This window comes from Peromyscus leucopus, chromosome 11 (genome assembly GCF_004664715.2).
Source record: "Peromyscus leucopus breed LL Stock chromosome 11, UCI_PerLeu_2.1, whole genome shotgun sequence".
In the NCBI taxonomy this organism is placed as follows: domain Eukaryota; kingdom Metazoa; phylum Chordata; class Mammalia; order Rodentia; family Cricetidae; genus Peromyscus; species Peromyscus leucopus.
Genome location: NC_051072.1, coordinates 10,886,734 through 10,901,013, shown reverse-complemented (window position 1 = coordinate 10,901,013; position 14,280 = coordinate 10,886,734). Strand labels below are relative to the sequence as shown.

General features: G+C 32.5%; 1 protein-coding gene across 3 annotated transcripts in view; it reads left to right on the top strand.

Moving 5' to 3' along the window:
• The window catches only part of Cdh18 (cadherin 18), an 886,990-nt gene that overhangs the window by 212,054 nt on the left and 660,656 nt on the right, over window positions 1-14,280 (top strand). The window contains exon 1 of one of the 3 annotated variants that reach the window (XM_028868183.2): window positions 5,965-6,568. The exons of the other annotated variants lie outside the window; for them this stretch is intronic. The gene's annotated coding sequence lies outside the window, so the exon portion shown is untranslated. Of the gene's footprint in view, window positions 1-5,964; window positions 6,569-14,280 lie in introns of those variants that run through there. 3 annotated transcript variants of the gene reach the window in all.

Below are 14,280 nucleotides of genomic sequence, written 5' to 3'. Positions count from 1 at the left end.
ATGAGATTTATCCTCATTCAATCTTATTTTCTATCCTCACAACTGATTGAAGTGAAAACCAGGAATAATAATAATAATAATAATGATAATAATAATAATAATAGTAAATAATCTCATTCATTTGTAATTAACTAAGATGAAAGTAAATGCCTCCATGTTTTGAAGGATAGTCATTTACATGAGTTTTTCACATGCAAACTCCTACGTAGTAATGTAGAGGCCATTTGAAGTTTAGAAAATATCTGAATTAAAGAGAGTCTAGAAGTAAAGAGCTAGAGTGTGAGGCCTAACCGCCGAGGTAAATCAAAATAAGCACTACAGCTGGAAAAAATCAGTAGGGCCAGGGGAGATATTGTGAATTCAAGAATTTTCCCCACTGAAAAATAAATAAAACAAAGACAATTCAGGATCAATGGAGCCAGGTTAAATTGGCTTGGACTGCTTTGCACTGGGGACCATGAAGGAAAATCAGAGCTGGAAGTTGTGTTGGTTTATTCTTAATTATTTCTTCTTTCTGTAAACTAAGCATTACTCTCTTAGCTCCTTTTTGATATCGACAAACTGCATTTTCAAGTGTCCCATTCTTCTAAACATGATTCCTCACCAGAAACAATAAAATGAAGCAAATCCCATGCTTGTTGTTTACCCAGCTCTGTCTAGATTGTGCTTTTCTATACAGCCACACAGGTTATTTTTATTTCATACTCTTTGAAATATTTTTTTCTGTATTTGCTGCTTTGCTGCTATAATTTTCTCTTGATACTGAGGGGCAGTTGCATTACCCCATTCAATTTGATTTTGGTTTTTACGTTTTCTAAGCCATGTATAATCTCCCTGTGCTTGGCTCTCCATCACTACCCTTAAGATGTCCTTCATCTGCTCACTCATTGTAGCAGTTAGCAACTATGAGTTAATAGCTTTCAAATTTATCTCTAATCCAGAAATTACTATTTCATTAAATTCATTGTTTCCGAATTAACTTTAAAATGAACATGCTCATGTCGGAATGTGTCTAGTTCATGAATGTAACTTCTCTTACATTCAATAGATTTCTTATAAAGTAAATATGTATTTATGAAAGCTGCAGTTCTTTTATCCTTGCCAACATTGTCATTTTAGGTGTCTCCTCTCTTTGTCATCATATCTTCATTATTGGATCCTTTGTGCCCAATCTTGTTTCTTTAATCCCTTCCACATTTTTATAGCAATATTATAATCTTACTACATCTCCACTATGCTTTAAATTTTTCCAGTGTTTCTCAAACAACCTCAGAATTAAGTACAAACTCATGCTGGGTGGTGGTGGTGGCGGCGGCGGTGCATGCCTTTAATCCCCGCTCTAGGGAGGCAGAAGCAGGTGAATCTCTGTGAATTTGAGGCCAGCCAGGGCTACAGAGTGAGTTCCAGGACAGGCTCCAAAGCTACACAGAGAAACCCTGTCTCGAAAAACCAATAATAATAATAATAATAATAATAATAATAATAATAATAATAAATAAAAGTTCATGAAATGTCGAGGCATATAGCACTGTCCTGAACCAATACCACACTCCCAGCCTTATTGTTTTGGTACTTGCCTCAGGAATAGAACACAGTACCAGGAGAAGGGAGTTTATTTTCTTTGCATTTAGAAAAGACTCCAGCAGAAATGCCTAGATGTCCATTAAAAGATCAATAGATAAAGAAAATATATATGCCATGTAGATTTATTCATCAACATAAAACAATAAATATGTTGCTTTTGTAAAAAAAAAAAAGATAGAAACTGGAGATCACCATATTCAGTAAAGTAATCTAGACTTGGAAAAACAAATACCATATGTCATATCTGATATATAGAACATATAGAATTGAAGAATATACCTACACACAAAAACACATTGTATAATTTTATTATTATAGAATTTATTTGTGGTTCCTCTTGATTATCAGTGTCCTATTGTGTCTATAGATTACATTATATCTGAATTGTCCTCTTTGTTTTTATATAATTATTTTTGTTACAATTTCTTTATGTCTGAGTGCTATTTTAAAGCACATGAACTTACTGCTTCACAAAATAGAAATCTGAGACATAAAGACATGAACACTTTGGTTGTGCTCTGTATGAGTTTGTGTCATACACATGACAGGTTGGAGGAAGGAAACTATGACTGAATAAGTAGGTAGCAATAGGAGCGCAGAACAGTGATACACATACATGAAAATGTCACCCTGAAATCCATTCTTTAATGTGATATATTTAAAAAAAATATTGTGTATTGTAGCCAGAAATTTTCCTGGTCCCACCTGGCTTGCAGATGCTCAAACCCAAATAAACACACAGATGCTAAAATTAATTAAAACTGTTTGGCCTAATGGCTCAGGCTTTTTGCTAGCTAACTCCTACACTGAAATTAACCCATAATTTTTATTTATGTTTAGAATGTGGCTTGGTACCTTTTCCCAGTTCTGTCTTCACATCTTGCTTCTCATGGTGGTAGCAGCTGGTAGTGTCTCCTGACTCAGCCTTCTACTTCCCAGAATTCTCTTCTCTGATTGTCCCAATTTTCGTTGCTGTATTTATATGGATATGCACTAACCCTGAATGTTTGCACCCAATCCATAAGTGTCTGAGAGACCCATTCTAGAGTAATGAATACCAAATGTGAAAGCTGCTCAAGTTTTTTCTACAGGACAGCACATTTTCCCAATTTTCATCAGCTCTAGCTGCCTTAGAGCTGGGTGTGGTAGCACACACCTGGGATCTACTACTAGAGAGGCTAAGGCAGGATACTTCTTGCCTGGCTACCAGCCAATCAGCATTTTATTTGTCAATCAATCAGAACAACATATTCACAACATACAGAAAGATATCCCCAGAAGTGTATTATGATTATAATCTCCCAATTTTGAGAATATATTTATGTATTGCAAAATTATTATGGGTAGAGTAATAATTTTAAAAAAGAACTGGTAATCAGACTATGAAAGCAGAAACAAGTACCTTCACATCCTTTGTACAGACCTCTTTTCGCCTGTTTTTGTCAATTTATTTCAACGTGAACTCTGTTGCTCTGTCTTTGAGGGTTGTTTGTTTGATTATCTGTTTGTTTGTTTTGTTGAGGGTGGTGAGTGCATTTGTATACCATGGTGACTGGAGGAAGATGCTGAATGTTCTACTCTATCATTCTCTGCCTTATTTCCTTGTGTCATGGTCCTGCAGTGTACCTAAAGCTAGGTTGGTGTCATGTGCAGCCACACCTGACTTTGATGTGGGTCCTAGTGAATTATTTTCAGGTCCGTTTGCTTGCCTGCCAAAGATACTTACACACTGAGCAATCTCATCACCATCCAATGCCTCTTCTAACTATTAGGACAGACTACATAGAATCTATACATTTAATATATAGGTTAATATCTACTGTGTCTTCCTGCCATGCTACCAGTGCTATAACATTTTTAAATATGAAAAATTTAAATTAGATTTCAAATCTATGTTCTTCTGTGATCTCATTTAATTTCAGTAAAAATAGATTTAATGAGTTAGGGATTTTAGGCTTATTTCAAAAGTGTGAAAAATGAGACCCATGGGAATAACATTTGTTTTATTTTGTTCCTGTCCTTGGGAAGTCTTCTTGTTGCTGCCACTGAGTGCATCTGACTTTCTAATAGACAGCACCTCAGATCAGGGACCTTGCATGTTTAGAAAAATCAATGTTTTATAGGCCACTGAAGATGTCATGTGTAACTGTGACTAATAGAATTTTTTACCTAAACTTCTTTGATTCCTGCTTTGACTGTGATTTGTTACTGATTGTATGCCTTTGGACAGTAGCTTCTTCTGTCATAATAAATAAAATAACCAGTATAAAATTAACTATTTGTAAAGTAGAAATAAAAAGTGTATTAAATTTTAAATGAGTTGTTAAGACATTGAGTAATATATGAACAAATATAAAATTGATTCTATATTTCATCTGGAATAAAGTTTACCAAAAATAGGTAAATTTCTTCATCTGGGGCCTTGATCTGACATCCGCTATTAGATAAAAATTTGAGAAAACTTGAGAGGATTCAAGAATCATGAGAAGAAAATGAAAATATTTCTACTATATGACTAGAAATATTGTCAACATTAAAGAAAAATGTCTAATTCAAAACAAACAATAAATGAGCAGGTAAGAGAATTTGAGAGACCAGCAATTGTGGTGCACAGTTTTAATCCCATCACTCAGGAGACAGAGCCAGGTGGATCTCTGTGAGTTTGAGGCCAGCCTGGTCTACAGAGTGAGATCCAGAACAGGCACCAAAACTACACAGAGAGACCCTGTATCTAAAACAAAACAAAAAAAAAAAACAAAAAAAAAACAAAAAACAAAAAAAAAAAAACCAAACAAACAAAAAAAAGAATTTGAGAATCATAAAATGTAGATATAGAAGTGTGAGTGACTTTTCTTTAGTATGTATCTCAGAAGTAGCTATTTTCCTATGCCTACTTAGTCTGACTGTGAAATGTCTGTCAACAAAATCCACAAATATGGATCTTGCTCACTGCCCAGCCATTAGGATCTGTTAACCCTAATACTTACCCATGTGATTTTTCATAGTTGAAAATTCTTACCCTCTGGATACTGTGGTAACTCATTTGGTCAAGGAGGAAAAGTAGTAGATAGGTAAATTAAATTACATATAATCTGAATCTGCTGAAATGGATCTACACTATTTGTTTCTGAGTAGAAATCAGTATTCAATGTATACATAGTTCTGTGCATATATATATATATATATATATATATATATATATTTACTCAGCAGCATGTGTGAATGCCTTTGTATATGTTTTTTTTAATTTCTATTAATAAAACTCACCATACCAGAGATTATAATTTATACTGTACAGAGAACACTCTAACTTAGCAAACAAGGCAATCAGTCTTATTGAAAATGGAAAACATGAGTAAATAGATACTTATCAATAGAGTACATGGAAATGACTGACTGGTTTATTAAATGATATTAATAATCACTAATCTGCATGTGACATCAGTAAGATGCAATGAGGAAGAATGAATATAATAAGTCTTAGGAAATCTATGGCACTGTTGTTGGATTGATGATTAGTTCAGATACTAAGAAAAATAGTATATAAGTTCCTTAAAATTTTGAAAATAGATCTAGCCCATAATCAAGCAATTTTATTTCTGCAGGTGTATCCAAGTAAAGTAAAATTGTAAAGTATATAAAATGTATAACTACACCATAGTGATCTCTGCATTATCATTCACAATAGACAAGAAAAAATGAAATAATCTGAGTCCATCTGTCATGAAGGAATAGAGAAAATGTGATATGCATACAGAACAAAATATTACATATGCCTGAAAAATAATGAATTTTTCAAGCAACATGGATTGATAGATAGACCACAATGCTATGTGATATGTGTCAGACATTAAATGACAGATGTTGCATACTCTCAGGTATGGAATTTTTAAGAAATTGTCTCCATGAAAACTGAAGTAGAATGAGTTTTATTAGAAATTGGAGAAAGCAATTGAGACAGAGTGGCTAGAGAAAGCTGACTAGTGAGTGTCAAGCTGAATGTTGATAAAAGCATGAAGCTTTAGTGTGCTATTGGGCAGCATCATTGAGCCTATGCTATATTAAAAAATAGAGCACATATTTTCCATAAAGTAGTTAGAACTATTTGTGGAGATAATATATTGGACTTGATTACACAGTGTGTGCACATGGAAACACATAACAAAAGCACACTTGGTTAATGTCAATAATTCTGTGATTTATGCATCATTTATTAAAACTTCAAAGTAGAATTATAATTTTAGATTGTTATAGAAAGATTTTTTTAAAAATAAAATTTAGTAGATATTTTTCTTCTTACTACACACTGTGTAACTTTTATTTACGTGTCTCCTTCTTGATATCAAGATGTCATGATTTACCTATTCAGGTCCTGTGAAATTAGAACTGAGTGATGCTAGGTATAGCCTGAGCTACAAATGCTCTGATCAGCAGAAGCATAAAAAATAAATCAAGATTCATATCTCATGTATTTTGTATTGCTAGTCACATTTGTTAAGTTATAGATAAAACAGAAATACTCACATTCAGTGAAGGAGTTTGATTACAAATCAACGTGATTTCCCAGGTTTTTAACAGGCACACTTATTCTCAGAGACACACTCAAATCCTCATAAATGATTTCTATTGCAGTCAAATATTTCAGCTGTCTGAGAGGAAGCGTCTCAGCGAGATCCTGACTGGGGATGGCAACTCCATTCTTTTTATATTGCAAAGTCTATTCCTTCAGAAAAAGAATCTATGCCTTCACTTTCTATGTAGGTTGCCTGTCATCTTATCCACAGTGACAGAATAAAAAATATGATCCCAGAATATCTGCAGTAAATTCTGCTGAATGCTAACAGCGGGCTCAGAAGCGTTTCATTTCTGACCTTGTGAAATGCTTTTTTGCTTATGCAACGCCTTGTATATCAAACATACAAACTGCAGCAAAAGCTCTGGCTGCTTGCATATGGATATGTTCCAGAAAACAAATGGTGTTCAGGTCAGTTACATCAATGCAATCTTTTTTCCTTTTCTTCAATGGCATGAGACTGCAGGAAACATTTTATTGCATTTTAATGGCATACAGAGAAGTCACACAGTGATTTGTTTTACGTGAGTGCTTGTTGGTCTACAATGGTAAGAAAAATTCAAACTCTCAAATCAGCTGATATTTCCAAAAGATACATGGATTATGGAATGGTTTTCATTCCTTTTATTAGCACATCATAAATCACCGTATACGTATGTTTGTGTATGTGTCTTTGTGTCTGTGAGTGGGTACATGCTTACCTGTCTGTCTGTCTTTTTGCTACACTCTGTGAGTTGAAAATAGATGCCCTAAACATTGTATTTGTTTGCATAAATATAAGACAGCAAGGTTTTCATGTTTCCATATCATTTGACTATTATATAATTTTAATCAGGAAAAATGTAGGATTCTAAAAGATGCAGAAAACGTTTAGGCTTGTATCTTACTATAAAATCAGAAGAAATGAAATATTAGAACTTGCAATATGTGGCATGTTACATCATATTGTCTTTAAACCTACATGTTCATTCTCAGATTTTTCTGTTTACCTTTTTAATGGACATGGTTTATGTTCATTATTATGATCATTATTTGTGTGTTCTATAAAATCAGCTATTTATCATTTATGATCTGGGCATGACAAATGATACATGCTTGCTTTGTTTTAAGAACTATTTTATAGTAAAGTTAGTAAATTTTAGAAAAACCAAAATTTACACCTCTAATATACTTCTTTACCTCAAGCAGTTATTGATCATCCTCAGGATTTATCTCTAAAGAGCTAAGAAAATTTTTCACAAAGGAAACTGAGCTGATGTAGAAATGAGGTTCCCCTTGGCTTGAATATAATGGTGTTTTTTTTTTGTTTTGTTTTGTTTTGTTTTTTGTTTTTTTGGCTATTTGGTTTTGTTTTTGTTCATTTAATTCTGGAAAAGCAGAACCAATTCACATGAAGTAATACATGAACTGAAATCACATATTTCATAGATTGAAGAAACTATAAAGGACTAAAAATGGTCTGAAACTTTCTGATTATGATACATGCGAATAGTCTTTATTCTATTCAATCACTGTTTTCATTGCCCAGCTTCGGCAATAGCTGCTCAGGGAATACACAATCCCCTCTTAAAAGCTTCAGTGAGCTGGATCACAGACTTGGTCACTAGGGATGAAGATGGTAAATAAAGAATTCCTGCTCAGGCTTTCTGCTGAGTCTCCTCATTCTTTATATCTCGGGAGTTTCCAGTCTCTGAAAGAGATGTCATTGATGAAAAAAGTTAACACAGGGCTCTCTAAAGAAGGACTAACACAGACGATGACTTGGGACATTGTATTTTCATTTTAAAATCACCAAGTTACAGAAAATATAAATAAACAATAAAGATTATATTTTATGGATCGATTATTTCTATGTTAATCATACATATTTCTTTAATTAAAGTATGCACTGTGGTAATTCTACATATTGCCACCTTTGTACTTTTTAATCACAACATAAATAAATACTTTTTATTTAGCAAAATTTTAAGAATTGTCATTGGGCAGGAAAGAGGGCTGAGCCACTAATGGTCAAGGTTCGTAACCAAAATGATGAGAATGGTATTGTAACTTAGATGTTGTAGAAAGTAGCGAAATATATATCAATAAAAAATCACATTGAATTAAATTCTGAATTGTTATGCTTTCATTAACAAGTTAGTTTCTTAGTTTTACTTTTTTAATTTAAAAAGTGTATTAATTAAATATAGAATATCTTGATGACACTCATTTACATTTCTTTCTTCTCTTTCCCAGAAGTTTTACTAACTCTCTTTCCTACAAGTCCAGTTTTCATATTTGTGAGTTTACGCAGGACTATGTGTGTAATTATGGGTTTAAAACTATTCTTTGGATCCTGGGAAACTCATTAGTAGGCACAAAACAGAAGATAGGCACTCTCTTAATAAACAATGTATTAATAATTTCCAGTTCAATGTTAAAGGGTAGTGCACTATAAATTCTCTTCACACACCCTTGACTAATTGCTGTCAGGGCCAGTATTTTGCAGACGCAGTGAAATAACGGCAGCAGCTGCAAGTTCTTTACTGCAACATTTGTGTTTTGCCTAGGGGATAGCAACGCCTAGCCTTTCTCCCTTTCTTGCAGCTCTTACATAATTCTTGCAAGGATTCCTAAGTCTTATAGAGGGTGCTATATTTATCTTGTTTGGTCATGATTTCAAGCATACTTATTGTCATTATTTTAGGGCAGCTCTATGTCTCTGTGTTCACTGCCATTCATTGAGAAGTGTGGCTTCCCTAATCTTATTCGAGAGTAGAATTTGTCTATGGGTATAAATATAGATATTCAGAAAGCAATATGATGCTACATCTATTTAAATACCATTCTAGTAATTATACTGCTACAATGACAAATGTATTAAATGAGATCATCTACTAATAAGAATTATCCAGCTATAAATTATCTATTTATTTTTAACATTGATTTTTTTCTTCAAAGAACAAAGTGTGCCATTATTTTATTTAAAACAAAATATTTTTAAAATGATAACATTGAGATGAACACAGACAGTACTAGCCATCGTAAAATACATATTATAATTGTGCATATATGTGTATATATATATGTGTGTGTGTGTATGAATACATATATACATGAATATATGTAAACATGCATAAATTTAAGCATATACATATATATGTATGCATATGTTTGTGCATATATATATGTATACATGTACATAAACAACACATATATGTTCTACATTCAGAAAATAGAACAATAACTCAGAACATCAACCAGACACAACTACCAAATATTCTTTGTGAAATTCAGCAATATCTTTCTTGAAATAGTATCATTCCATTTGCTGAATTCTGTCAAGTTAAATAATTTAACCATTATAAAGTAAAAAAAAATATGTATTTTACCTTCTTCTTGTGTTTCAGTTAGTAATATAACTCTCTGAGTTTTATGATTAAGTGTTCTGGCATTGTTATTAAATATACTTATGTATACACATAACATAAAACAGAATTCCAATATGATCTGGAACATGATTCAGCCTGTATAATATAGGAACAACTTTTTGACTCAAAACATTCTCAAGCAAACAAATAAACAACAACAACAACAAAAGCTGCAGATATTTGTTGCCTCTGAATGTATTGAAGGATTTGTAATGTTCAGAACAAATATTAGATATGCTTCTTATAACCAAACTTACATTATAAGATATTTGATATTTTTTCAAAGCAATAGAGTGTAATTTGATGGAAGATGTTTGCCTTCTTCAGTTAATCCTTTATTACACTAGCTACCCTAGCTATCCAAATCAACAAAAAATATATTCTTTGAAGGATATTGACTACAATAAACTTCTACAATAAACTTTATGTGGTTGAACAAAATGTACAAGTATTTTTGCCAGAAAACTTAGTTGCCAGTGTGGTTTAATTCTCAAATATAAAGTAAAATATACTTATTATAGTAAATACATTTTATATCTGTTATATGATATCATAGGAAGGCATCTTATATAAGGAAAGGTATTTGGGACTTATGATTCCAGAGGAATAAGAATCTACCTCCATTATTTTGATTAAGTCTTAACAGCAAATGAAATTGGAAGCTGAGTGCCAAGGGCTCACATCTTGAAACACAAACATACATTAGTGAAAGAGATCGGTGGGGGCCAAAAGCCAGTTAATCCATAAAGCCTCCTTCAGGTATGCACACCCTTCAACAATGCTGTGCTTCCTCGCCTCCATAAACAGAATCACCAATTTGAGACCAAGTGTTCAGTGCCCAAGATTATGACAGACAGCTCACTCCAAATACCATACCAAAATTCATTTTTCTTTTTATTTATGAGACTTATCATGCAAAACAGAAAATTGAATTATAAGAAAGTTCATAACTTCATGTTGTACATGAAAATTAACTGCATTATGACTTTACAGATCCTAAGTATACTGGTTCAAAGATTAACTTGAATACTAAGTTTTACATTAGCTGTGATGGTCCCATAACAATTATCTGATAACTGGAGTCATAAATATGATATAGTTTAATGTTAGTTAAAAAGAAAAGCTATCTTTCTATATGTCCTGGATCATGGAAAAACATTTGCAAATGGGACTAATCTGTACACCAGGTGGTATTTGGAAGGAAATAATACAAATTATTTCTTCAAAGGCAGATTATTCTTAGGTAGAAACTGAGATAACTCACAAATGAACAATGCATAAAAAATGTCAATTTTTCCAATTTCTATAAATGGTGGTGGTGCATGCCTTTAATCCCAGAACTTGGGAGGCAGAGGCAGGCAGATCTCTATTAGTTCAAGGCCAGCTTGGTCTACAGAGCGAGATCCAGGAAAGGCACAAAGCTACACAGAGAAACCCTATCTCGAAAAACAAAAACAACAACAAAATAATAAGATAAAATTAAAATTAAAAATATAAACAAACAAACAAATAAATAAATAAATAAATAAAATCCTAGGAAGATTATGATAGATGTTGAATTCCTGGTAGAAAAATATATGTGCTAAAATGAGATTATAATCTTATTGACTTCTAGTAGATGTAACTAACATAAGGAAAGTAAATAAAACTATAGAAAAAGCTTAAAAACTTTGACTAGTTTTGTTACATTATTTCAATTACAAACTATTTATTTACATAGAAGATGATTTAAAAAAGCTTGTGGAAACTTACATTTAAAAATGTTTTTCTTTAAACACTGCATTGTCTGCTACTAATTCACAACCTAGCTTTAAAAAACATATTTGTATACTATATATTACCTGTGTATTATACATGTGATATTCATACTATATATACTAGTATATAATACTTGTAAATAAGTGCCCCCAATGCTATGTTCCTTGGAATAGATTTAATTTAGGTGAAGAGATAACAAGCAAAAAAGAAGTAATGATTTATCATGAAAAGTTCTGGGAATCTTGTACTTCATGCCATTCTTTCAGACATCGAATTATAAGGGAGCATTAATACTTGGGAGTTTTCAATGAAATGTTAAAGTATGCAGATGTTGTCTTAGTACAAGGAGTATCTAAAAAAAATTTTTTTTTTTTTGGTAAGTGCCTGAATTTCACTTTTGAATTTTATAATTGCCAAATTCTCTTTTCTTCTCTCTTTATAACCTGTAAAAAGCAATCACTTCTTGTCCATTTACAGCTGTTTTGAACTACATTAAGTATATCATAAATTGTGCCTATTTAAAATTTCTAAATTGAAAACTTTTAATACATGCCCATTCTTGAAATACTTAAGTCAGTCAGGAGAATGAACATTCTGTATATTCACTCATTAGTTAATGGAAATTCAATGGTTTGTCTATTTCTTGAAATTAAAATATTAAGTTCAAGATGTTAATAGGGCCATTTTTTTTTCTAAATGCTCCAGAATAGAACCTATGAAGTTATGTTCTCTCGCTAACACCTATTTCACTAACACGTTTTGGTGATTTATTTTACAAGTCACGCCTCTGAAAACCTCCACCACAATAATGGGTTATCTCTTTCTTCTTTTAAAGGCATTAGTGATCTTGACTAGACCTTGCCATGATGACCTTTCTTTGACTTGATTTTATCAGCAAAGATCCTGGTAACAATTAAGATCACATAGATAACTGCTGTGCATGAGAGCTTTAAAATATCTCTTTAAGAGACATCAGACAACTTAAAACAACCAACTCCGCAGGGTCTTCATTTATTCCATGTTAAATGGAAGGCTCCAGTGTAACAGTGAAATTCCTGTTATTTCTACAGTTGGGTGTGTCTGTCATGGACAGGATCAAAGTCAAAACCTGGCATGTTAAAAGACAAAGCAAAAAAAAAAAAAAAAAACCTATCATAGACACAAAAATATATGATTTTGTTCCCACTGTGATTTTTAACTTAAATGATTCATCAATATTTAATTTTAGAAATGTCACCTAGATACCTAGACTTCCCAGTAAACCTGACATATGGGAAAATGTTATTTTTTCACTGCATCCATGTAGTAGTAGTAGTAGTAGTACTAGTAGTAGTAGTAGCAGTAGTAGTAGTAGTAGTAGTAGTAATTAGTGATATACTTTGTTAGGTACGTGAGCTCTAGTATTTTGCACCAGTTCATACTGAGTTGAACTCAATTCATTTTCCCCTCATTATTTAACTTGCCATGTTAGTATCAACTGTCTTTATCCTAAGCAATATTAGCTCCCTCTAATCTGAATATCATAACATCTTTGTAAATCTATCATAACTGACTCGTAAGAACACTAAATGAAAAAAGTTATAATAATCCTCATCAATTACACTCTATGTAATAGTGTAATTTCTTTCTTTTTTTTTTTTGAGACAGGGTTTCTCTGTGCAGTTTTGCGCCTTTCCTGGAACTTACTTGGTAGACCAGGCTGGCCTCGAACTCACAGAGATCCGCCTGCCTCTGCCTCCCGAGTGCTGGGACTAAAGGCGTGCGCCAACAATGCCCGGCATAGTGTAATTTCTTTATGTTGAGTTGTATCTTGATCAAGTATTGAGTGGTAATTGCTTATATCTTAATATCCCATAGTAACGAAGACTCATATTATTAGAGAAAAGTCGCAAACATACCAATATAAAAGTCAACTTTCTCTAGCTAATTGCTGATAATAAGCTGTCCATACTCCAGCAGATGGTATGTCACTTCTAGGTGTATACAGGGAGTCTTAATTGGAATTAGTGGATTTAGTGGGTTGAGAAAAAATAAAGGGAATTTTTTGGCTTTAAAGAAAACTATATTATGAAAGTTGCAAGGAAAGGACTGAATCTGAAAAGTAATTTAGGCAAGTTGACCAAATTTGGGCAAAACCTCCATGGTCTTTATAATATGTACATCTTAGCTTGTAATGTACATATGTATGTGTATACACAGGAGAATAAATGTGGGTGAACACAGCCCTGGAAAAGAGATCAAGAGAGGGAGAAAAGAGGAGCTGAGGAAGGTGGAAAGAGACAAAAGAACAGGTGGCACGTGGCATCTATGGGGGGGATTTACAGAAAGAGTTTCAGTGGGGAAAGGAGGAGGGAGATAAGTAGAAAGGATAAAAAAAGACTTTGTTCAAAACTGCCTTAACAAGATCTAATATTCCATATTCTAACTTAAAGATAAAAATAAAATAATAAATTAAAAGGGAAAATATAATAATAATGAAGGACATATGATTTTGTAAAAAATGTGCTTTACAGAATTCTAGAAACTTGTAAGTATAGGACACACATAATTCAGTATAGTGGGTGGTTTATCTTTATTGTTTGCCTTTGTGCCTTCATATGACTTTATTCTCAGTAACAATTATCTCTTATGTTGAAGAAAATTATATCAGACTACATGAACAAAATGTTTACTCTGAAACCTTAAAAGCAGCCATTTTTGATTTCCCAGAAGTCCTTGTTATTTTTCCAAAATCAGAATTTCTGTGTATCCTTTGTTAATTGTTTTCTGAATACAGCATAGTGTTTTGAAGTAGGTTATTCTTGGGCATAGAATGTAGCAATGAGAAAAGGGAACTTTAACAGTAGATGGATCTAGTAATACTTGAGAGTAAATCTCCAAATCAGAAGTATGCATATATTTTTAAAATATATATATATCATTTATGTGTACTTACATACATATTATAATATATGT